Genomic DNA, 27,829 nt, shown 5'->3' on the forward strand with positions numbered 1-27,829 from the left:
AGAACTTGAAGCGCTAGTAGAGAACCTTCAGAAGGAAAATGAAAAGAAACAAAAAGAAATTTTTGACCTAAACAGAAAAATTCAATGTCGTTTCTCAATTCAAAGATTTAAAGATAACAATAGTGATTTTGAGTTTTATACTGGATTTTCTAGCTACAGTACATTTAAGGCATTTTATGATTATCTTTGTCCATCTTGTGAAAGATTAAGATATGTTGGATCTTCCAATAATTCAGGACAAACCAACAACCAGAAGTGTGGACCAAAGAGATTTTTGTCTCCTGAGGAAGAACTTTTCATGTGTCTTACAAGACTGAGACTGGGTTTGCTTGAAAGGGACTTAGCTGAAAGGTTCAACATCTCTGTATCCCAAGTGTCAAGAATTTGGATTACCTGGCTTGACTTTTTGTACAGATTTTTAAGATCCATCCCCATTTGGCCATCACAAAGCTATGTTAGAGAAACAATGCCACAGAGTTTCAAGGAAACCTATCCAGACACAAGAGTTATAATTGACTGTACTGAGTTATTTATCGATAGACCATCCCAACCAAGAAGCCAAAGCGCAACATTTTCCACCTACAAGAATCATAACACCGGCAAAGGTCTTATTGGAATATCTCCAAGAGGGGACCTTACTTTTGTTTCTGAGCTGTATGCAGGTAATACATCGGACAAACAACTGACAAAAGACTGTGGCATCTTTAAGTTATTGGAAGTTGGTGATCAGATCATGGCAGATAGAGGCTTTGAAATTGAGGAGGATTTACCACATGGTGTCTCTTTGAACATACCCCCATTCCTTGGTGAGAGAGCTCAATTTTCTGAAGAAGAAGAAATTGAAACTCGGCGGATTGCAAAACATAGGATACATGTTGAAAGAGCTATCCAGAGGATTAAGAGCTTTCGTATTCTTAAATTCGACTTGCCAATATCAATGGCTGCAGACCTGAACAAGATTTGGGTCATTTGCTCATATTTAACATTGTTTTTCAGACCCTTAATTCAAGTTCAACTACATGAAGAATGAATGAATTGTTATGTTATAAACCAATAGTTTTTCTAAAGTACTCAATGTTTAAATATATAATTAAATATATTGTACAATGAAATTATAATGAATTCACTGTAAATTGTTCAGACAATTCATATTTAAATTATGTGAATATAATATGCACATTCAAATATAGTTATTAAACTTTGTCCATTAAATAATCAAAATAGAATGATGTTAATTCAGGCAAAGTGTGTTGTTTCCATTCCACTTCACTAAAATAAATCCTTTCAATGTGAATGTCACTTACTGTATATACAACAAAGTCTACAAAACTCAACTGGCAAATAGCCATAACACCTTGTACTTGGTGGTAATATACATGTGTCTTTTTAAGACAAGGCTTTCCATCAATTAACTCTAAAAAAATGATTTATCTTTACATGCTTCAGCTATAGTCATTTCAGATTTAGACGAAGGGCATTTCACCTCCACAGCTCCATACTCAGCCTTTTCCCTTTGATCCAAAATGAGGGCATCTGGACTTGCACCAAGCCATGGCCATCTAGGATTTACGATCAATCCACAGGCTGCACAAAGTTTTATGTGTTCTTTTAAACTATCTTTATACTGATGATATCTTACCAATGCTTTCTGCTCATTTTCAATTCCCCATTGACAGCTCGCACTCCTGGTCTGAGATGGCTTTGTAATTTTGTTCACAATACTATTAGGATAGATTGATTTTCTTCTCTTCACCACACAACCAAACAATGATGAGGTCAACCGACATTTTCTTTGTTCATACCACTCATTGCATTTGTTTTGCTTCCGTGTGTTCTTCTCAATTTCCTTGCAACCTTCGTTATCGACAAATAATCTCTCCATGACAAATTCCATACTTTTTTCTTTATCAGGAATAGAGGTACAATCTAATTTTCCATTTAGCCTTTGCAGAATGTTTGATCTTACTGAAGTGTAGTCCAGTTTGTCACCCACTCCTTTTGCACCTACAATTCTCTGTCTTGAGGGTAAGTCATTAACATCAAACTCACATGGTTCACACTTTGTATTGTCTAAGATACCGACTAAATGACTTGTACTTCCTGCTTTTTCCAAACCTGCTTTAAGACACTCCAAATTAGCTTTTGAGACCTTTTCTTTTGTTGAGCAATACCCATCTCTTTTCCCTTCAGCACTGGACGCTTTCGACCTTTTTTATCTTTATCATATGTATCCTGGGGGAACATCAAATCTTCAAATAATAGGGCTTCTTGTGTTGTGTTCTTTTTGGGGATATGCCATGTCTGTAGCTCCTGGGTGCATGTTTTGTCGTCAGGTATATCTGATAGGCCAAGCTCAATATAATCAAGAAACTGAAATAAAGTAGCTGCCACATGCTTGCAACGACCACCAGCACCAGCAGGACAAGAGCAATTTGCCAAGACAACATTCCCTGAACTTTGTTCAAAGTTAACATTCACAAGATATTGTTTCTTTTTCATTTCTGCATTAACATGGCACCGGACAAGAAAATGGACTTTATCATCTCCATCCTTTACATTAGCTTTCACCCGAAACTGTCTTGGATATCCAGCTTTAAATAACTTGTAGCCACTTTTCTTGTGCTTAAAAGCCTCAGCAGGTTTGCCATCAGTTGTATTTTTATCCTCAAGAATCAAATGCTTTTCTAACTGTGTGTATGTAAAAACTGGACAGTTCTTCAAACTTTTTGTCCACCCATCTAATAGTGGTGTTAAATCTCTATCTGCCCCCAATGAAGTTTCTGGCTCATTATCCATAGTAAAAAGTTATATTACTTAATTTAAACTTATATGTTTATGAATTTTAAAACTATGATTTTAAGATTAAATATGTACAAACTTACTAGAAGTTTTTATTATTAGGGCCTGCCTAATAAATTAATATAATATTTTAGACCTAGCCTAGCTTCTATATCTAGTAAATTTTAAAAATTACCTAAGCTATAAATATTTGTACTTATTTATACTATGTTAAATTTTAAATCGTTAATATTAAATAGCTTTACCTACGAATTTAATATATCTAGCACTATAAAAATATTTTAATACTATAACCCTACTTGAATAATTCTACGAGAAAGTGGAAATGAGCCGTCGACAACAAAAAGAGCAGATAAACGAACAACCAAAGTCAAAACTGCTTTCTTCTTAGCGTTTTTAGCAAAGTAACAGTGCCGGGTCGGATAAAACCGGTTTGGGTTGCTTAAATTTCGCGCCAAAAGATTTAAAGCCCCTTTGAACGTATTGCCCTTGAACGCCATGCTGATCGAACGATCGACAGATATTTTGATAAACATTTGTCGATTTCAACAAGCGAAAGAATCCGCACAAAATACTCGATCGTTGTGAAATTACTTTGTATACATCGAGCAATGGCATGCACGCATTTGTAGGTCAAAATGGTGGGATGTAGAATGCTTGCGAAAAGTACTCACCTCAAAAGGACAAGAAGAAACGTCCTCTTAGAACGTATTTACGAACCAATTTTCCGCTCCCTCTGTTGTTCGGTGCACATTTTTAAGCTCATTTTTGCTTCGATTGCAATGCAATTTGAACAAAACAAACTTTGCAGCATTAGGAACACGTCGATGTATTAAAAGTTAGCAAATGTTGCGAAAAAAGCGTATTAAAAAAGCGATACTTCTCGCATGCGAAATGCTCGCTTCGATGGCGGCCATTTCGCCTGCAAGACAAGGTTACCACATTTCCCATGATGCTTTGCTATAATGGGAATTGCCTATTACCGTCCAATCTCTCTGCCATCAATTTTTAATAAACTTTTGGAAAAATTGGTTAGTACAAGACTTCTGGACTTCCTTGAAAAAAATAATATTTTATTTGATCAACAATTTGGTTTTCGAAATAAATATTCAACTGAACATGCAGTTCTAAATATAGTCGATAGAATTCAAAGAGCAATTGATGAGAAAGAATTTTCCTGTGGAATATTTCTAGATCTTAGCAAGGCATTTGATACAGTCAATCATACAATTCTAATCAAGAAATTAGAATATTATGGTGTAAGAGGTATTCCTAATAATTGGTTCAAATCATATCTTAGTAATCGGCAGCACAGATATGATTTGAACCAATTCATATTAAGAAGTTAATCTTAGTAATCGATTAACTGTTACAGTTAATAATATTACGTCAAACCCTGCGACTATGTCATGTGGTGTCCCTCAAGGATCAGTTCTTGGTCCGTTACTTTTTATTTTATATTTAAATGATTTCTATATTTGTTCTAATCTATTCGAATTTCATTTATTCGCTGATGATGCAAATTTATTTTATCAACATAGAAATTTAACTATATTACAAACTAATATAAATATAGAATTGTCCAATATACATAATTGGTTATGTGCAAATAAACTTTTACTCAATATAGATAAATCTAATTATGTTATTTTTCATCCCCCTCAAAAAAAATTAAATACAGATTTACAATTAATTATACACAATAAACTCTTGAAACGAGAAATTTGTATAAAATATCTTGGTATATTTATTGATTCTACTTTGAATTGGAAATCCCAAATTGATTATATTGCAAAAAAAAATAAAAAGAAATATAGGAATCTTATCTAAACTTAGATATTATGTTGATACAAAGATACTTACCAATCTTTACTATGCTTTAATTTATCCATTTTTAATATATTGTCTGATCATTTGGGGTTGTACTCATCAGACAAACCTTCAACCACTTGTTATATTACAGAAAAAAGTGATACGAATTATAACGTTTTCAAATTTTGATGAGCATTCAAGTCCCTCATTTAAAAAATTGGAAATCATTAAGGTTAATGACCTTATCACATTTCATATTGCTTTATTTATGATGAAAATCCATAATAAATTCCTTCCTCCTATCTTAAATACATTTATTACTGCAGGCAGTCAAGTAAATAGCTACGAAACTCGATCTTCTGTAAAACAATCTTATTATCTTCCAAAAGTAAGAACAAATTATGGTCTCTTCAATATCCAATTTAAAGGGCCAAAAGTATGGAATTCAATTCAAGATAATATATAAAAGTTAGTTTCCATAAATCAATTTAAAAATAATCTACAAATGGAGCTCTTAAGTAAATATTAGGCTCTTTTTTTATCTAAAATTATGAATTCTTTAAAAAAAAAAAAGAAAAACTTGGTGTGTTAATAATTTGTAACTTTGTCAGTTTTTGTGTTAATTTATTTTGTAAAAGTACATGTTATGTAACGTATATGGTTCCAAATCTCTTGTGGCCTCCTGGTATTTTTAGCTTAATAGTTATTTCAGGAGGTCATCAATGACCCTATAATATGTTATAATTATTATGATGATGTAACAATTCTGTTTAAACATTATGGGTAAATAAATATCTTGTATCTTTGTATCTAGTACAGGTCTACAGGTTATCGTTGTGCAAAATTTCATGACATTTCACCGAGCTATTTTATAATTACGCTGTTTGATTAGGTTTGGCCTGCGCTCCGCCATAAGTTTTTAAGACTTTGCAAGATCAATCAATTGCCATGCCTGTTCGTAAACAATGCGGGCGCATATTACTAAGCACGCGCATTTCAAATGGCTTGCACTGTTCTTGTACAGTTGTAATTATTGTACGAAACAAATTCAGCATCTTAGTATTCAAAAATACAATTTCTATCCTACAAAAATGAGCAGAATGCATTGAAACCTGTAAAAAAGCCTTTGTATTTAGTTTGTGGTACATGCATTTGCTTTAAAAAACCAAGGATGCTTTGAAGAACTCTTGCGTTCTAGAGAGACTACAAAAAAGACTACATAAATTTGCTTTGCAAAATTCACCATTTTCTTGCTTTAACGACACATGTTTGTTCTTGATCAATTATTGTGCTAGCGGCAAAGTGTCTCCTAAGTAGACATTCATTGCTGGCGAGCGCAGCGAGACAGCACACTATTCTGAAGATTGGCCTCTAGGCACGTATATTGAGGCGAAATCTCATTTTTTGTCATTCATTCTGGCGAAAACCATGTATGGTATGGGTTCCATATATGGAAGTTACCTGCGCGAAATACATCTTTCTCAAAAGGTAATAGTATTTGATTTAAACAAGCGATCGTGCTTGGGCTTTTGTCTGTTTAAGGTCAAAAGGCTGTTGACAAGTGTTGACAGTTGTTTGTGTGTGTTTTACCAGAAGCTAAACTTGACTGTTGTGTGTCCTTTACGACAACTTAAAACCACTTTGTTGTGTGTGATTTACCACAACTTAAAACCACTTTGTTGTGTGCTTTACCACAACCTAAAAAGTCGACTGTTGTGTGCTTTACCACAACTTCGAAACTTAAAACCACTTTGTTGTGTGTGCTTTACCAAACCTAAATTTACTGACATTGTCTGCTATACCACAGCATCATTTGTGAGATGTCTGCCTCTCTTGAAGTTGAAGAAAACCCAGAGCCTACAACTATTAATCAAGTGATTTTAACCAAGCAGACCCTAGATTTGGAGGTAACTGTGGAAAGCAGTGTGTTGCAATAAACAATTTCCGGGATATCGCCGCCATATTGCGTGGGTAGCAAATTGGACTTTGAACCCAAGATGGCGATGGGGTGTGCAATGGGTGTAATCCGATACTTTTGACTTCCGTGCTTTGAATATTCATTCGGTTTAGAAGATCACATTTGTTATATTTTAAAATTGAACCATATTAAATAATGGCAACGTTTTCTTATGAAAACTTTTTAAATATGACTGTGCAAAGTCAACAAGACTATCTGAAGGTGAGAGGTATATCTACAAGTGGCTACAAGAAAGCAGAACTTGTTGCCCGTGCATTCTCTGCTGCAGAGATGAATCTTCCAATCATTATGAGTAGTGAAGAACACACTGAAAGAGTATGATAGAAAACTCAAGAAAGAGTATGATAAAAAACTCAAGGATTTTCATTTACAAGATCCGAAGCAAATCTCAAGTGTTCAAAAAATTGACGATTTGACTAGCTGGCCACCTATAACTTTGGGTAACATTTTTCAGTACATACTTGCTAAGTAATAGAGATTTCAACATAGAGTATATCGGCAAAAAAAAAGATCAGAAGGCATACAGTTACTTTGACAGTGGATTTGTAGGTGAAATATTAACAAGTAAGATAGCAACCTACATTTTTCTGTTTTGTAATGTTAGAGCATCAATGTCTATAAATGAGGAGAAAGACTTTTGGGTGGCAGTACAACCTGAAGGAAAAATTCTTACTGCCTGGTGTTCTTGTATGGCAGGTGCTAGTGGGTGTTGTAATCATGTAATAGCTGCCTTGTACAAGGTGGAATATGCTTGTACTCAAGGTTTTTGTTCACCTGCTTGCACTTCTATTCCATGTGGTTGGAACAAATCAACAAAAACTGGTATTGAACCTAAAAGGATTGCTGACATTGTTGTGAGAAAAAAACTGCGTTCAAAAAATGCTGACAGTTCTAACAGAGAAGAGGCTAGAATGGCTGCACTAAATAAATTTGATCCTAGGGAAAAGGGGCAACAAAATATGACAGGTGAACGCCTATCGATTTTATTAAATGGATTAAGAGATTCAAACCCTAGGGCTGTCCTTTTCAAGTCAGTTGAAGAGATGGCTATAGACTTTGATAAATGTTGCAATTTAACAGTTAAAAGCATAGCAGATGAGGTTGCAAGCAAGGTCAGTGCTCAAACCAAAAACTACTCCATTGGTTGCCAACTTAGTGTACCAAGACAAAAAATTGGACAACATAGCAGTTGTTAAGTGGGGAAGAACTAATGAAGTGGAAGCCCTTAAAGCATTTTATGCTTTTGAAGCAACAAAATGCAACACGCAATTCATGGTCTGGGACATCTTCGATGGCAAGTGCCTCAGCGATTTCTTCATCATCACAAGCCCAAAAATTTAGAATGGCTGGTGATAGGCCATATACTGGCGGACCTCCATGAAGGAAGGAATGGGCAATGATCCTTCCAATACTCACATACAGTTTTGAATTTCGTAACAAAGCATTTGGAACTGGAACCTTGTGATCTTGCTGACCCTCGAAGAAAATGGTCAGTTTTGTGCTCTGATCCAAATGAATGCCATCCTGGATAAGTCCGATCACTATGCTGAAAAACTCTCGCAAGGGACCATCACCAACTGCTGCTTCATTTTCAAATCTAACCCTTGGTTTTGAACGAAAAAGTGGGTTTGGTTTCTTGTACAGAGCGAAGATATCTGATGTGAACTCTTCTTTTATCTGATTAACATAAATCCGCAGTGGGGGACCAAACTCATCCAGAGTTTCTCGTCTGTACATCTTTACATGATCAGTGGTTATTCCATCTCCAAGTTCACCAAATGTTGACCTCATAAGCTCTGTTTCATCTTCATCACCAAGTGCATCTTCATTTGTAACAGTACATGTATCAGTACCTGTAAAGAAAATAATGGAGACATTATTCTTGACAAGCTTTTTCGAATAATAGGTAAACACTGGTAACCTGAAAAACACACCAACAGTATTATTATAAACCTGTATTGACAATTATGCTGTTCATTTAGTACTATGTATGTAGTATACTAGTGACACATTTCAATGTGATATATTTTCTTTTAACCCACATGCTGGGTATATTGCATAGTAGTTGGAAGACTGGACTTTTCACTGCTGACAAATAGAATCTGCATGACATAAAAATGCGAGTGGAATAGTAAGGGTCTAAAGGGTTAATTCAAATACATTTTTTTACAGATTTGTTTACATTTATTGTATAAATTGTGGTATATCTAGGATGCCTGTTAATAAATTGGTTTGTGCATACTAGTTGTCCCAGTATCAACACCAGACCACTGAATGAGCTTTGATGCAGCTACACTTTTATCTCCCCCACTGGCAGCCAATGCACTTTGGATGACCTCAACATTCTTTTCTGGAAATAGAGCACTAATTCATCCAGGATTTCATGAGACTAAATAAAAATAATTAAAATATAAAGCTTAGTTGACTGGCCTAATTATAGATTCAGTTTAGCCACTATATATTAATTAGCAGATATATAGTGAGTAGAGTATAGGGAGTATATATATATATATATATATAATATATATAATATATATATATACGCTTCTTAACACCTCAAACCCGCCTTCGCCTTCAAGTTTTGGAAATGCTTCTTCCAATTTTTGTTTCACTTTTACGGCGTTATCTTTGGAGCCTAGTACGATCTTCTTTCAACCAAGCCCTGCAGCCTGCAATTCTAATTTTACCGTTCTTGAGGGTATGTTATCACTTGAGCTATCAGCTAGGCAAAAGAATTCGTTGGTCCATGTTTCTTTAGGTACCAAATGCCCGGCTTTTCTGCGCTTTGGAAGAGCAGGACGTGTCTGGTTTTGCGATGATGATGCATACGGGGCGAACAAGTTGCGAAAATTCTGCAAAGTTGAGCTTGTTGATGGTGTCGATGCTTGAGAAGCACTGGTACTGGCAATACCACTCGAAGGAACTGATGTTACGTTCCTTGTAGTATGCACGTTGCTGTCTCCATAATTTTGCAGAGGCGAGGTGTGTTACTCGATGGTACTTCTCGATCGTCTGCCATTTTTGGATATGGCGCGTCGTACCGCATGTGGTTCTGCAAGGCTTGCATAATTAATTTTGCCGCGGTGAAAGAATGCGTAATTAGAAGCGCCTGGGCAGTGGCCTGGGTACGAGGTTTGTTTATGCATAATATAATTTGAAAGCGAATAACATAATTCGGTTATGCACAACATAATTCAAAAGCGACTAACATAATTCGATTATACACAACGTAATTCAAAAGCGACTAACAGAATTCGATTATGCATAATATAATTCGAAAGCGACTAACAGAATTCGATTATGCATAATATAATTTGAAAGTGAATAACAGAATTCGGTTATGCACAAAAGGATTCAGCAACAGAACAGCAGCGGTGCAATTCCGAACACAATTGTGGAAATAAATAATTGAAATTGAGAAGCACATAACCTCACCGACAAACAACATAACATAAGTATATATTTAATTTTGGCGGTAATCACCCCTCATACAATGTTGCCGGCTTTGCTGCATTTGTAATTTTGCCGGTCAAACTTAATTTACATTTTTGGGCGAATATGACACCAAATTTCAATAAAAAATAGCCTACAATAACAATAATACCGGTTTGGTACATTTGTATAATTTTGCCCGTCAAATCTATAAACATTTTTGGACGAGTAATACCGGATATGACACCAAATTTCAATAAAAAATAGCCTATTCGATAGATTACAATCTTGTGATTTGAAATATCTTCATTGCAAAAGACAAATCATGTTTACTTTTATGCTACAGGGTTAGTTTGTGCAGTAAGCGTTGACAATAACAATAATGCCGGTTTGCTACATTTGTAATTTTGCCGGTCAAACTTAATTTACATTTTTTGGGTGAATATGACACCAAATTTCAATAAAAAATAGCCTATTCGATAGATTACAATCTTTTGATTTGAAATACTCTCATTGTCAAAAGCAAAACAGGTCACGCTTTTAGTTACAGGGTTAGTTTTCCCGGTATTTTCTGGAAATAATAGCTACATGCGTGATTTTACCGATATCGCTATCCAAACTTTGCATTTAACATCATTATGCGATATAAATAGGAAAAAATTTTGATGTATCCACCTTTGTTAGAGGTACTCCTCCACGATTAATATCCCAAAGTTTGTTGAATCTTCTTTTTAAAAAAATATTTACATAAACTACGTGCATTTGCCTTTGTTTTTATTGCTAATTTAAAGGGAGGTTACCATGGCAACCAACTAATTGCTACATGACAGGCACATCACAGATGATCACAATCCGCATCATATTTACTGTGGCGTTTCCAGTCCCTGTCTTCTGGATTGTCTATGGTTTTACAAACACCCTTGTTTCAATACGATCACCCACTTTCATTGCTTCCATAGCAATAAATGGAATTTTCCCATCAATCTCACATTCCATTGTAAACTTCAGTGACGGATGACAACTATTTAGTATATCCAAAAAACAGTCTGCAGTAGAAAGATTTCACTGCCTGGTGATGGTGTCGTCAACATAACGGTGGTAGAAAGCTGGAATGAGGTTCTCTTGGGCTAACTTCTCATCAACTGAGCACATAAAGGTATTGGCCATCAATGGGCCAAGCAGTGAACCCATTGCCACGCCATATACTTGCTGGTAGAGCTTACCATTCAGTTGAAATAGCTGGTTTTTTACTGCTAAATTCAGTAAATTAGCCAGTTCTGATTTCTTAAACTTCAAACCATAGGTGCTGTTAAACCAATCATGATGGAATGCTTTATCCACTAAAATTTGAATAGTTTAATCTACTGGCACTTTCATAAACAGTGACAAAACATCATATGACACTAATGATTCTCCTTTATCAAAATTTACATTCCTCAGATCGTTGGCAAAGGCAAGATCATCATAAACTACATATTGGTTAGTGGAAATAGGTTTGATGAAACAAAATTTAGTGAATAAAGCATTCCATCATGATTGGTTTAACAGCACCTATGGTTTGGAGTTAAAGAAAAGAACTGGCTAATTTACTGTGTAAGTCAGGTCTACATTTATTCACATAATAATTTATTGAGTATTCAGTCAATTTAGCATTAGAATGTTTAGGTATTTCTTCAAATATAATTATCTGACAACAATACAGGTGTATAAAAAAAATTTGAATCTAAATTTTGCATGTAATAATGCAAAATATATTTGACAAATTTAGTTGATTTTTACACCATTGTTAAGTTCATTTATTTCTGTTTCAAATGACATGTTGTACGTGTCATTTAGTTGAAAAATGAAGGAGTACTGGTTTGACAAAAAAGTTCATAAAATTCACAATTTTTCGCCGATGGGAATTGGACCAAGACTGCCAGCTACATAGGCAGTCTGGGTGTCATCAAAACAAAAGCCATAAATATTTTATCCTAGCTGTAAAAAATTTACCCCAGCCAAAAATACTGAATTTATCGTAGCCGTAAATATATTACAGTAGCTGTAAATCTTTTTGCGCATATGTTTAGTGCGCAAATGATGTCATATTTGGCGTGTTATATTTACAGACACAATGTAGCAGCATACTGTATTGTACAGTTAAAAGGTGCCAAACAGCACAATATTACAAGAAAAAAATATTTACACTTACTTAAACAACGGTATATTAAATTACAATAATATACAGCCAAGAAATATCTACGGCTATCAAATATATTTATGGCTATCACAAATATATTCTGACCAGGATTGCAGCTTTTCAGCTCAGCAGAGTACATGTCAATCAATGTCTAGTGCTTCATCTTCTGGGGTCATGGGGTTGGCAGATTCTGGAAAAATGACGTAAGCCTAGTGCATTTATACCAGGATATTCCCTCAGTTTCAGCATATTCCCTCAATTTTTAACCAGGCTCTGCGAAGTCTACTGCACAAATGTCAATGTTTTTAGAATATTTTCAAAGACGACTAGATGATCACATACATGTTATTAAAGCCCTCATCTATCAATGTTTACAAACGATGAAGATTTGATTGAGCTTTTGCAAAGCGTACATGATTTATGAGAATATATAGCAACTTTGTTTTCTGCATAATTTAGAATTGGGGTTTGTGTGCCCTGTCGAACAATCTGCGCATGCTGGAAGATCTAGATTTGATGTACCCCAAAGAGTAATTTCTGGTTTGTATTATATTCATTGATCACAGGTAAAGGTTGCAAGGGAGGGAGACGTTTCTTACTGAACAATTTTATGAAGATATCACCAGTGTCAGCTTTGTCTAGCTGAAACACATGGTCCAAGAAACTTTTTCTCTGAAATTTCTCAGGAACATTAGTGTGATTATGTTAGACAGGTTTTACAATTTCAACCTCATGCTGGCAAAACCTACATTATTAGAGCTTTAGAAGCCCAAGGAATTTTCGTACAAAGAAGGCGAATTTGAGTAGCTATCTAAGGCTGTTGATCCAGTTAGTCAGGCCTTGAGATGTCAACAAGCAGTAACCAGGAGATCCTACAATGTTCCTTGTCCAAATGCCTCATGCTAAGATATGCTTTTTTGACAGCATAAGCATTATTTGAGTCTATAAAAGCAATTATTTTAACTTTATGATTAAATTTCATGACAATTTGAGCTTGCAGACTGGAAAACGCAGTTAACTAATTGAATTTCACACAAAAATATCAATTATTGTGAACTTTTCTACTCTTATCCAGGCATGCAGATGGCCATCATAAACTTATTTGCTGGCAATTTATCATACATGGAGGAATTGATGGATTTAGCTGATGCATTGTTTATGTTGCAACACCAATAACAGGACATATATACATGGCATCATTATTTGTAAATGCTGTTGATCATTTTGGCCTACCATCTCGTGTTAGGTGAGACATGGGCACTGAGAATGCGAATATAGTGTGGTACGTGTTGAATCACCCAGACAGTGGGCCTAATCAAGGGAGTATGATCACAGGAAAGAGTGTGCACAGTCAGAGGATTGAGTGCCTCTGGTTGGATGTGAAAATGAATGTTGTCACTTACTACCATAACATATTTTACTATCTTGAATAATGCAACCTACTCAATCCTGACAGTGAACATGACTTGTTCATGTTGCATTATGTGTTCTTGTATGGAACAATCATCCTTCCAATCATCTATCAATGTATGGAACAATCATCCATTGAGCACTGCAGGAAATTGTTCTCCACTACAGTTGTGGTACTCTGGAATGAATGCAGTAACTCTGATTATTGTGAAGTTAATAGTGTTTTTTCTACCCAGGAGGATTGGAATGAGTATGGGATTGATGGTGGACCCCCAGTTAGTGGTGATACTGGTAATAATGTCCAAGGCCCAGAAGTCAACTTTGAACCTACCCAGGAACAATTTCAATTACTGCAAGACTGTGTTAATCCATTGTCTGATGATGGTAACCATGGTATTAACCTTTATGTGACTGGTATTCTCATTAATGAAGCAGGAAGTTAAAACTGGAAACTGCCGTAAGAGTTATAAAAATTTGAATCTAAATTTGCTGTACTATGCATGTAAATTATCCTGTAATTAATATTGTTGATCATCGTCATGTAAATTTTTATGCAACAAAACTCAACATTCTTTGTGTCTCTATTTCAGCAATGTTAATGGGCCAAATAAATTTTTAAGCAACCCCATAAACATTAAAACTGTTTGATTACATTTTTCCAAAACCTACTTTTGCAAATGACACTGCTTTGTCAATGGATTTTTTAAAACTCTCAAAAGTGGAATGAACCACCAGGATTGATAAGATCTTAGGGCAAGTATTTGCTTCAGGTAACAATTTGATGGTGCAATCTGGTTGGTAGGCGACTGTTAACTTTTGTGAAGCTGTTGATGGTAATGCAGGGGAACTTGTCCAGAATTGCACCAGATCACTTTGAGCTTCGAGTCTCCTGGTCACTGCCTTTTTCTACAAACAAATTTAACAGCATTTAGTTTATGGCAGACGCTCAAGAAATGAACAATATTTAAACAAAAATATTTAGTCAATTGGCACATAAAAAGTTTTTCACTTACTAACAATAGTGCACATTGGCTGCATACCGTAAAACTCTCACCTCTGTTACACAACTTGTCAACATTTTGTTCAAACCACAATCGTGCCTGAACTAATTTCTCGTCAGTTGGACTAATTTATACTTCTACTAATTTGTATATTATTAATATTTCATTTGAATAAAAACTTTGTTATACAAACCCCTTGAAAGTTATTTTTTACAACAGGATCTGGAAAATCCTCGAGTGTGATATGTTGAGAACTGCAACATCGCATCTGCCTGTACAAATGTATGTAATAACAGAAACTTCAAATAGATTTATACCATCTGCCTGGTAGTTTGCCAGTCTCTTCATCTTGAAACTCAACATTGAGAGGTTTTCTTATGTTGAATGCAGGAGTAAGAATGTCTGTCTCTTTTCACTTGCACGTCTATATCTACATGAAATGTTTGTAATCCCTCTGCTACAAATGATTTATTGTAATGTGATACATTTGTATTACAGTGAAACACAACTTGCACTTTTTTTTTGCCAAGGCTTAGCTTTATTGCTGCCAGTTCTTTAGAGGGGAACAATATGTACACATTGCATGCATACACATTTTTTACACATTATTTTGTTGCTCACATATCTTTAAGAGTTTAATATTAGAAGAATGTAAGTATTTTAGATGCTCAGGAAATGGTTTGAACATTTGGGGGTTGGTTTTACCAATAAGAATGGATGTGATCATAACAGATTCTTTTGGATTTAAAACTGTAACTATACATGTGTTTTCATATAGAACATCATAATGTGCAGTTTAATGCCTGTGTTTGCATATATTATCTACGCCCCTGAGCAAGAGACAAATTTCGCATCTGTGAAGTGGCTACATTCGCTCAGCAATCACTTGAATAAACAAAATTAGCTAACACGTCTGGGTTGTTCTATTCGTTTTACAAACATCCTACCGCCGCTTGCAACTAAGCTTAAATGGTCCAATCATAAACGTAAAAAAACTGACGTCAAACCTGGTCTAACTGACGTAAACTTTATAGGTTTTTGGTCTTATGTAAACAAGTTTAAAAAAATACTGTTACGTTGAAATGTCGATAGCGAGACTTTGTTCTTTGCTGGAATACAAAACTGCAATGACCTACAAGAATATTGATTTTGTTGCAGGCAAACAGATGCAGTACAAAGAGCTTTCCTAGCAATGTCGACAGTTTACGAGGATGAAATTTTGCTATTTGGACCCTGTGCCTCAAATCCTTTTTCAAGTAACCTTGAAGAACTATCAAAAGAGGAGAAAGATGAAGCTAAAAGGCAACACAAGAAGTCCAAGGAGCTTATTGAGAACCGAACCAAGCGAATACAAGAAAAGGTCAAGGAGACAAGGCAAAATTTCGCCAAGGCAGTCACCAGAAGTGGAAGTGGAAAGATCGTGTTGGAATTTTACGATATACTTGTTTTAATATGGGGTGGCTCTCCTAACACTAGACCTCTTCCATATGGTGTTAAAGGAGATGATTTCTTGGATGATCCACAAACTGATGAGGATGAAGTCAGGTATGATGCAATTGACCAGCAAATTCAGATGGAAGAACTTGAAGAGAAGGATGACTTCGATGATAATGGTAAGAAACAGGGTGTAAAAGAATCAGCCAACGCAATTATCAATAGCCAAAGTAAGCGAAACTGGGTTGTGTGCCACAGTTGACTGAGGTTTATTTTGCTCTATGGCATCCAGTTGAAACCGTACGAGGTCATCCTCTATGTACGAATTTCTTTTTTCACAAAAATTGTGCAGGACAAAACATGCATATATGACCATTGGGATGCTTTCAATTTTGAGATCCATTTTCCTGATAAAAACTGACCACCTGGCCTTAAGGCGTCCAAATGCACATTCGATTGGGTTCTGTGCAGATCTGAGCATGTTGTCGAAAATAACCTGCTGATTATTTGAACATGATTCATATTCCTAGATACAAAATGGTAGAAGATGATAGACTGGGTCCCCAATCAAGTAATTTGGTATTTTGGCTCCACCTTCAACAGGGCACTGGAATGTAGTAGGTAGCTTATTTCCTCTTAACTTATGGTTGATTGAAGAATTAGCAAACACTTTTGCATCATGCACGCTGCAAGGCCACATACATTCCACGTCCATAAAGAATCCCTTAGAGTCACAGACAGCTTGAGCATTGATTGAGAAATAATGTTTGTAACAAAAGAAGTCTTGTGAGTTCTCTATAGGGCGTTTAATTGGAACATGGGTGCCGTTGATACACCCAAAAGCTTGTGTCATCCCAAATTTCGATTCAAATTCAGCAACTTTCTGTTTCATTTCCTCATTATTCACTGGAAGGTGTATATATTTTGGTCCAAGATGTTTTGACAAAGCTGTACAAACTTGAAGTATAACACATGAAATAGTGCAAGTAGCTATACCAAAGCTTTTAGCTGTCATGTTTAGCGAGCCTGAATATTTCAAGTAGTACAATGTGATTGCTAGTTTCTTTTCCGCGGTAAGGCTTCGGTAGTTTGGTGACCCAGGTGCAGGCGATATAAAAGGTCTCAGTTCTGTCACTAGTTCCATAAAATCTTCCCTTGACATACGAAAATTTTTTTCCATGACTCTTCTGGAGATACTCCATTCAATATGTTATCCCACCATAAATCTGTTTGTCCAAGAATATGCCAACGGCTGTGTTTCTTTCGCTGTAAGTATCTCTGTCTATTTTTCTTCCACTTTCTATGTCAATAGCTTTGTTTTCGTAACAAAAGCATAGAAATTGCCTCTTCTTGCTGCCTCATATGTACTTTCCAAAGCATGAAAGCCCTATAAAGTTGTAGCATCATCATAGCAAAACTCGTCAGAATAGAAAGCACAATTGGAACATCAAAAAGTTTTGGTCACCATTTTTGTAAAAAGGCATAAAAAGCATTCCACCCTGTTGGATTGTCCTGCATGCAGGCTTGCCCGATAAACGGCCAGCTCGGTCTGCGTATAAACACAATAAAAATTTATCTCACTTACCAGGCTGGCCCGGTCTCCATATAAACAGCCCCTCAGTTGCAAATGCCTAAAACAAATAAAAACAATATGCATATGAATATGTATATTACTAATTAATATGAGAATTAGTATAAAACATTTCAACTTGACAGGTCATAAAAATTGTTAAGTGATGCTTTTACTTAAGCAATGAAAGAAGAATATTTGCTGCTTCTTCGTATTTTTGCACATTAGGATCTTGAGTGTCATCAGTGTTGTATACATATTGTGCATTAGGATCTTCAGTCTCATTAATGTCATTTAAAGTTTGTTCTGGAATCTTCTCTTCTGCAATTATACCTTTACTTGTTGAAATATTTTTAGAACACATTATGTCATCCCCCCTGTAATATCCGTCCCCGAGGACGGGTGAATTCAAAATTAAAAACTTGGACAAAACGAACACTTGGGACATGAAAATTCTACGACTGAATAGTAAATATCATAATCTTACTTTTGTGTTGATTTCGTAAATTTTCATCGCGTTTTAGGCGAGTTATCACAATATTTCAACAAACAAATGTCTCACTCAATCATAAAGATGCATTGTAGCGTTGTATCTTCGTTTCTTTTCAGCCAAAAGCGACGGTTCGCCCACCATTTTGTTTATAAAATCCTGCTCTATTTTTGTACTAAATATCATACGCCAGAAGTACATATTTTTCCTTAAATGTGGGAATTTGCACAAACACTCGGTCGGGCGGAAATCTCCTTTGGGCGTCTTTTGGGCTGTATGTTTTGATATGTGTATCCTAGGAAACCAGATGCCCCGGAAATCGATTTTACCGGTAAAAATCATTCAGACGATGTATTTTAGTTGATTTTCAGCCAAACGTGTGGCTGTTCTTTGCAATTTTTAACAATGCGGTTGCATGTAATTTTGGGATTATGTTCAATTCAGACGGGGATAGTTATGAATTGGAAAAACAAATACATCAGATGAAATATGATACTTTAAGCTTTCAAATGAAACCTTCTGAGTATTCATAGGGTAAATACTTGCTAAGATAACCTTGCGTAAACAGAACGTCCGGAAAATGGTAGAGACCTCGAGTACGTAAAAGAGTTAGAAGTGTCAAATACCAAGTTACTTAGTCTAGTAGCCATGTTTTTATTTGTTCAGCCTCTTCCTCTTGTGTGCTAGGAAAAAGTTTATCATCGAAGTTTCAATTCTCGTCAGTCTCAAATGAACATGACCGACTTTCTGTTAGATAGCTAACTCCAAATTATTCAAGCTTTAACCCAGCTAGCACACAACGTTATCGCAACGTTGGCTAAAGGTTGTATTTTGGTTAAGTCGTGACTAAACCTTAATACAACGTTCTCACAACGTTGCTTGACCTAATTCATTTTACACAATGTTGTATTAATGTTGGTTGAACGTTAGATTCAACCCGGCCATCTTGTTTATCTGAACGTTATATTCTGACATTGCAGTAACGTTGGTTTAACGTTGTGTTTAACGTTTGACCTACAGGTGGTATTGTTCGTCGTATCAACGTTACATCGCAACGTTGTGACAACGTTGGTTGAAAGTTAAGATTAACGTTTGATCAAAGTGACATTCTCGTCGTATCAACGTTACATCGCAACGTTGTGACAACGTTGTTTGAAAGTTAAGATTAACGTTTGATCAGAGTGACATTTTTGTCGTATTAACGTTACATTGCAACGTTGTGACAACGTTGGTTAAAAGTGAGAATAACGTTTGGTCGAGTGACACTTTGGTCGTATTAACATAACATTGCTTTGTCGTTACAACGTTGTTTGGAAAAGTTCATATTAACGTTTGATCAAGTTTACATTCTTGTTGGAGATGTCATATTGTCATTGTGACTGTATATATATGTTTGATCATTGAAATGCAAGTAACGTTCAGTTCGAACATTTTGGCATTGCGGTTTATTGAAATTAAAGTTCAATTTATCATGAAATCGCTACGCGCTGTACGCACATCACCCACTGAAGAATAGTCAGTTAGCGAGAATCTGCGAGTCTTCGTGAGACCGTTGCAAACATGGATGGCAACTAATAAACCATACAGTATTTATGAATAACGAAGCTTTGCATTATATTACATTCGATATTGCGACGATGGCCCATGCATATAAATGCTATATTTTAATATAAACGATTACTAGATGAGTATAAAGACGACAGAAATTTGCAATGCCAACATCCCAATAGATGTGATGCGGTTTATATATGTCAACACCGGCCATATATGGTAAATGTTGGGCACGATCGAAAAAGTTTGTAGGCTCAGATTTCGATCATAAACGCTGTGTGTTTGTCTCCGCCGATAGCGTTGCTTTGCGACAAACAAATCTCCGATTATTTCAAGCCGTTTTGTTTGAAATCTTTTTTTCCTTGGAACAACTGAAGTGCCAAGGTCATCAAAGTAAGTAAATATTGTTTTGTAGTTTCTAATAGGAAAAAATAAAAGCCAGTAAGGTCAAAGGGCACCAAATTCAAATGTTCTTCAACTGAAGCATTTTACATTTACATTTTTACAGCTTATCTGCCTCAATTATATAAAGAGAAAGGGATTCTAAATTACAAGTATTCATATACACGTCACAAAGGTAAGAAAAGATTCATGATTTATGTTTCTTTCTGTCAAATTCCATGAGGCAAGATTGCGGCATGTGAACGCCGAAATGAATGTCGGTATATGTCAATACCATATATGGTCAGCACTGTGTGCGATTCGCTAAATCAGATCGCTTTTACCATCACATATACACGCGTTCGTCACCGTTGAAATTTGAAAACTCTACTCTGCGAAGAAAACAATAATATCAATTATTATCTTTCGTTTTGAACATTTCGTTTGGAAAGAATTTAATTAAAAAGGTCGTAAACGTAAGTAAATATTGTTGTAGATTGTAATATGAATGAAAATTTGTTTGTAAACACTGTGATATATATAAGGTCAAAGGGCATCAAATTATAATGTGTCTTCGGCTCGGCGTTTTAATTTGAATTTTTAAAGCTTACCTGCGTCGATTATATAGAAAAGGTTACTCTAAATTCGAAATATTCATATACACGACACGAAGATACGAAGACATTCATAATTGTTTAATTACTTCTAAAATGTGCCATGTTTTTACTTTTTCTGTCATCTCCCGTATATAATAGAAAGGATCAGGTGTATGGCATTGTATTATTGTGTTTAAGCCTGTGATTCGCCCTGGATAACCTAAGATATGTTCTGCTCATGTATAAAAAGGCTAAACTGGTCGAATGATTGTATTTGCAGTCTATAATAGTTTGGATTATTTGTGTTCATGGCTTCCAATTCTCTAGCTACCTTTGCTGAAGTGTGATAAGCTGTCATTTGAATTTAGTCTTTAATGAGGGCTATGTTATGTTCCTTTCAGAGAACGACAGAATGATATAAAAGTAATATATAAATAACTTAAGGATATCGGCAGAAAAGCACCCCTAACTATTTTCGGCAATAAAAAATTGTGCCGATGTGTATTATTTTAAGTGGGTCAGTATAGGTATAAAGTAATTGTTCTTCACACATTATAGACCAATTTTGGAATTTAGGCATAAACAAAGTTACTATTTTTATAACTTATAATTTCTTTGAAGTTGCCCAAATAAAATGCTTTATTGTGACACCATGACCTAAGTAGAGGTTTTGAAAGATTCAACAAATGTTGAAAGCATACCAATAGAATTAAATCCTAGTTGTTTACTAAGTTTAATGAATCAATATGATTGAAACATCGACAAACAAGTTATGCCAGTTTAAATTGGAAATGTGTATTTTAAAGTTTTTGTGGTAATCAGTCTAAGGTGATTTAGATAGAAGTATCACAAACTATCTATGTTATTATAGACTTAGATACATTTATATGGCATACTGATAGTGGGGCAGAGCCATCCCTATTTGGTTTAAGTTTTTAATTTTTTATGATAAATACTTTAAGCTGATTTTATAATTTTTTTCAGTTTAAAACAATGAAATCTAATCGGGCACAATACAGGAAAAACTGGGCTGCTGCTAATAGAGCATTAAGACGTGGTGATGCTCTTGTGCCTAATAATGATAATGGTCAATGGTTAAATCCTGAAGACAGTGGGTCTAATACCGAGCCTGAGGATTATGAACCACCCCAAAAATCTGTTCGAACCTGTCCTGAACAATCATGTTCTTCTTTCCATGATACTGCTAATGCTGCAGAATTTGGGGAAAATCAATTTATAAGTAGTTCCTCTGAATCTGAAGATGAATACCCTCAACCAAGTTGCTCTTCCTTGAATAAGAATGATAATGTAGACATTAGTTGTAGTGAATCTGAAAATGAGATTTCTTTTGACAACAAGTTAGGTGATTGGGCAAACAAATTTTCTATTAAGCAAAATGCTCTTGATGGTTTGCTTGTTTTATTAAAGGGTAATGGTCACCCAGATTTACCCAGCTGTGCTCGTACATTGTTGCAGACCTCCAGAATTGTCTCCATTGAAAAAAAATCTGGTATGGATTATGTTTATTTTCCTTTAGCTGAGACTTTATTAAAGCACTTTAAAAGACACCCTGTTGAAACAGTTCGAAACACTGATTTGCTAGAAATCTCTTTAAATGTAGATGGGCTTCCTTTGTTTAAGAGTTCTGGAAAAACCTTATGGCCAGTGTTGTGTGCCATTGTGAACATAAAACCTGTTGTTGTTTTCCCAGTTGTTCTGACATGTGGGGACTTCAAGCCTAAGGATTTGGAGTTTTTAGATGAATTGATAAACGAGTTGAATATTATTCTTGAAAGTGGCCTAAAAGACGGTGAAAGAGTTTTGCCTGTCACAGTTAGATATATTGTTTGTGATGCCCCAGCAAGAGCACTTGTGAAAGGCACCAAGCTTTCCTCAGGTTATTTTGGCTGTGACAAGTGCACCCAAAAAGGCATGTGGGCAGGCAGAGTGATCTATCCCCTGATTAGCAATCTTGAAATACGTACTGATATTTCCTTCCGAGAACAAGCTCAGGAGGAACATCATCGTGGGTTAAGTCCTTTCTGTAGTTTGCCTGTTGATATGGTTAAGAAATTTCCAATTGACTATATGCACCAGCTGTGTTTAGGAGTCATGCGGAAATTACTTTTGGTTTGGATGAGGGGGAAGCGTGAGGTGAGAATGTCTGTTGGTCATGTGGAGCCTGTAGGTCGTAAATTAGTGGGGCTGAAACCTTTTGTCCCTTCTTTATTTGCAAGAAAACCCCGTAGTTTATTGGAAGTAGACAGGTGGAAAGCAACAGAATTTAGGCAGTTTCTGTTGTATACAGGCAAAATTGTTTTGAAAGGGATCCTACGGCAAGATCTGTATGAGCATTTTTTAGTTTTAAGTGTTGCAAGTTCCATTCTGGTATGCCCTTCTTTAGCACACTGTTACAAAAATTATGCCAAGCAGCTGATGGAATACTTTGTTCAGCAAAGTAAGGTTTTGTATGGTGATGAATTCCTTGTATATAATGTACATAGTATGATTCATTTGGTTGATGAGGTTGACAATTTGGGTCTTGGATGCATGTAGTTCATTTCCATTTGAAAACTACATGCAAAAATTAAAAAAGATGGTTAGGTCAGGGAAAAACCCGATTGCACAGATAGCTAAACGTATTAGTGAATGTTCTAGCACCATTGAGAAAAACTGTGAAGCTCTAGTTAGTGTGAAAACACCCAACAATGCTTTTCAGTTGGATGACACATCTTGTGTTGAAGTGGTTGAGCGAGTGGTTGAGGATGAGGAACTATACCTTTGCAGAGTATATGAGAAAACCGAACCCCATTTCACTAATCCTTGTGACTCCCGTTTAATTGGCGTCCATAAAGCAACCGCGCGAAGGAGTACAATGAAAGTTCTGCCCATGCAGAAGCTTACCAAAAAAGCAATGGTTATTGACATTGGTTCTGAGAAAAAAATATTTATGGTTGTTCTCCACACCAACAATTGATAACTAAGGTAATGGTCTACAGATGGCTCAATAAACACATTACCAAAGCTGTTATCAGAAAACATAAGCTATACTTAGTATTAGAGTTAATGTTTGTGACTGGCGTATTAATAATCTATTTGTATCCATCCTTAGATGTCAAGTGATAGTTTTGCTGTGGTGGAATTTGTTGACCAAAAGGCAGTTGAGGTTGTAGCCAAAAGCTGGATTGAAACTTGTGATGGGGTAGGTTTTCATTTATTAGGCTTTCAATCAATATATTATCGGCTACACAAAAGTAACATAAAACTGCTTTTCAGGATTTGTATTGCTATTGGCCAAGGACAAACGTTTCCTTAAGGGTGAAAAAGCTGGAGTTGCCAGATAAAAACAGTTGGAAAAAATATAAAATTAGGATTTTCTCATATACAGGTACATACCACAAATTGTTTTTTTGATACCTTAAATTTGTGTTTGTGTGACATCCGTTATGACTTCAATTGATAATTTCTTAAGTTGTGCAGGTCTTTATGGAGATTTTGGCTAGTAGTTATAATTTTTATTAATATAATCTTTATACCTTCTGTTGAACAGACAGCTTAGTAAAAGCGAAAAATTTTGCAAAAAAGGCTCTTGCTACATCCAACATAGAATCAGATGAAGATCCTGACTGCAATGTGCCACGGAAACATGTTTGCATTAGAAGTAGCATGGAGGATTTTCCAGACTACAGTGATACAGACAGTAAGATAGATTTTATAAGAATAAGTGGTGTAAACACCTTGTTTTGTGCATACTTTGAATGAAAATATATCTTATTTTGCGATGTTGTGTTACATTAGAGGATGATGACAATGATGAACAGGAGAGGCCACAACACGTACCTTCACAGCGTGCTAAACTACCAATAGCACCAAGTTTTAAACCCTTGGTGCTCCCACGAAAACCCAACAATGAACGGTCACCTCCACAAAATGCAGAATCTGTAGAAATTATAGAAGACTCCACTAATCAATCGGGAAGTATGGTGATATCAGCACTGAGCCAGATCTTGTCTACTGATCCAAGTAGTAAGTATAGTAATAACTAATGCTGATAAGATGATCAAGAATTCTCATTTCAATTCACTTTTAATAATCTCTAATGTTTTGATCAAATCTAATGTTTCTTTAATTTGTATTTAGGCATATACAATGATTTGGTTACGATCTCACATGAAGGTAGGAATATTAATTCTACGGTTTATTACTGTATAGTTTTGTCCATCGTCAATATATTGTTGTACAAGATTTAGCTAATGGTCCTAATACCTCTTTTTTAGATATACTAGACACACAACCTCTGCAAGAAGCACCCAGCTGCAGCGCTTTCCACACGCCATCCCAGTCGAATGGTATATATAAACTTTACTGAATTGTCAGTTATTGATGACTATTTTTAAAAGAATTTACTATTTAGCTACATTATCTTTATTTACTATTGCAGATATATTCAACAGCAGACATAGGCATAGCCCCTTGCCGAGTAATCCTACATCAAGGCCTAGTGGTATGTTAATCCAGTCGAAAATAATTTTCTATAGTGTTCACAAACAGAAGTGCTCATAGTATAACAGGAAGTGATATGAGACTCTTCTTTAACGGATAATATTTTAGGTGCTCATTACACTATATCTCTTTGTAGAAACAAAGAAGAATCATACGCCAATGACAAGTGTAACACCTGGGAGACATTCCCAATCGCATAGTAGTGGTTAGTTGTTAGTTTGGTTACTGTAACACTTAAGGTTTTAGCTTCCCCTAGAAAATCTTTTTTGGTGTTGCCCGAAGTCGATATTGATTATTTTTATATTCAATTGACCTTTCTATGTTTAAAGTTTAATTTCCTTTTCAATTTTCCAGGCTTTCAAAGGTCAGTCTTAACAAAGCTAGACACCCTCATTGATAAGCACGAAGAAGCCTTGTCGATATTGCGCGTCCTGTTAAGTGCCACCAAAGGCCTAAATGAGGAAGATATCACTGAAGATATAATTCCAAAGGCAATTAACACAGTTGATGATCTCGAAGAATTGTCATCTCGTCTTACTGATGATGAGTACAAAAAAAAGCTGGTAAGTTAATTTTAAAGCAGAATCCGATGCGTTATAATGTACTTGCTAGTTTGTGCTAGCTTATTTCAAGCTTGTTATAAACTACTCAACTTTGAAAGAACGTTTAAAATTTGAAAGAACAGTAGCTATGTAAACGATTGAGAGGTTATGCCGACAGGCAGTCAAATGTGAGTTCAACTCTCATTTAAATCAATTCTGCTTTGTAGTTACGTTTTTTGGGAACGCTCTGTGCGAGCACATGTGCAAGTAGTGTCAGAAGAATGATGGCTAGGCTGGGTACAAATAATCTCTGGTCGAAATACAGTTTTAAAGGCAGGAAAGCAAAACGGTCATTCAAGGATCTTGCTGTGTGTAAAGTTATTATAAGAAAGTACAGCTATATAACGTTTCCTTCTTATACTTTGTTTTGTGCATGTATTTCCTCGAAAGCAACTATTTTTAAGAAGAAGCTGGCTCAATAATGTTGTGAAACGATTTCGTTTTTAAGGACCCTTTATATTGCTATTTTTTTACAGAAATTTCAAAGCTGTTAAATATTGCAGGTGAAACAAATGCCTTGCTTTGGAGGTATGTAACCTGGTATAACCTAGGCAAAGGCAAGTTCATGTTGTTGGATGTCTAACGCTGATTGAGATTGGCATAGAGGTTGCAGTTTCTGCATTTCTACCTTCTTCAATGCTGCAACTGCTTCAGATCTTGCTAGGGCTTGCGCTGTGTTGGAAGAAACTGCTGAACTTTGAGTGCTGCAAGATTGATGGGATGAAGGAATTTCTAACATGAGCTCTTCCATGTTTGACCTGGTACTGGGGGTCGTTTAGACCTGCAATAAACTCTAACAGCGATAAGGAGTCGTTGCTGTATTCATAGAAATGTGTGTGACGTATGTGATTTTAGATTCGCGTAGTTTCGAGATGGTGTTGTTGATATTTTGCCATCATTTATCAAGTTTAGCTTCCTCAAGTTGAAGCCTGTTTTTTATACACTTTTCTGATGGTTTTGCCGATTTTTTCGGATGCTCTAAAGGCTCTTTGTTCGCTGTAGTTGCAATATTGTCATGCGGATTGATCTTATCAATGTTTGCCTGTTTCTCCCTTGGGTTTTGTTCAATTATAATGTCCACATTTTCAGCCATTTGCATGTTTTTTTTTGTTGCTTTTTTGTTTTGCCTATGTTCATACGCTTAAAATGCGATTTTTTTTTATTGTACTGTTCATCAGATGTAGGGGATCCTTTAACAGCCGTATAACAAAACCAGAAAACAAGTTAATCCTTTTATATTCCAAAATCTTGTTTCCAAATTTCCAAAAAAGAATGCTTGCAAAAGCGTATAAAAAAATACAGACAAAAAAACCCCATTCCCCCTGGCTAGGAAAATTAGCAACCGCGCAAAAGCCCGCGAAACATAATAACAACAACACAAGCTATAGTTTTAAATAACAAAGGGCCTAAATGGCCAAAACAATATGAAATATCAAATGTTGAGTAGTATAAATTATTATATAATGCATGGTTTTCAGAGATTATCGGAAACTATAATATAAGTATGATATAACGAGCAATTTGATTGGCTACCGCGCATGCATTGTGAGGCCATAATGCACGCTTCTGGCTTTTGAAATTTTCCCGCCTCTTGCTGAAAGTAAACAAATTATAAATTCAATATTTAAAGTCCAAAATTTAGCAAAACGAGTTACAAATTTGAACATAAAACGCTAAAATGCAGGAGTCAAGTTCTGAAAACCAAAGCGCTGATGCCAGCGAAGAAAGGTTTCCAAAAATTTCAGAAAGAGAGTTGAATGTCTTGCTGGAAAGTCGCCAGTCGAGGGCAACAAAAAATTCAACAAATTGGGCTGTCTCTACTTTTAAAGGTAGGTACCAAAACAAACTCTACTTTTAAATACACACTTTACAAAAGACTACAGACTACAGTAAGAACAGAAATTGTACTTCACAAGGTAAATTTAAACATTTTCACATTGTCATTGCCTTTGTCATAAGTTTTTTCCATGCCATGGCTTTACAAAAGACATGAAATTCAAGCAACACCGTACAACATTTTATGACACTTCTATAATACACGCATATCTTTGAAAAAATCTTAACTACTAAATATCCATTCCACAGTACCTT

The sequence above is a fragment of the Dendronephthya gigantea genome, unplaced genomic scaffold (assembly GCF_004324835.1).
Source record: "Dendronephthya gigantea isolate DGI-Jeju-01 unplaced genomic scaffold, DenGig_1.0 000087F, whole genome shotgun sequence".
Taxonomy (NCBI): domain Eukaryota; kingdom Metazoa; phylum Cnidaria; class Anthozoa; order Malacalcyonacea; family Nephtheidae; genus Dendronephthya; species Dendronephthya gigantea.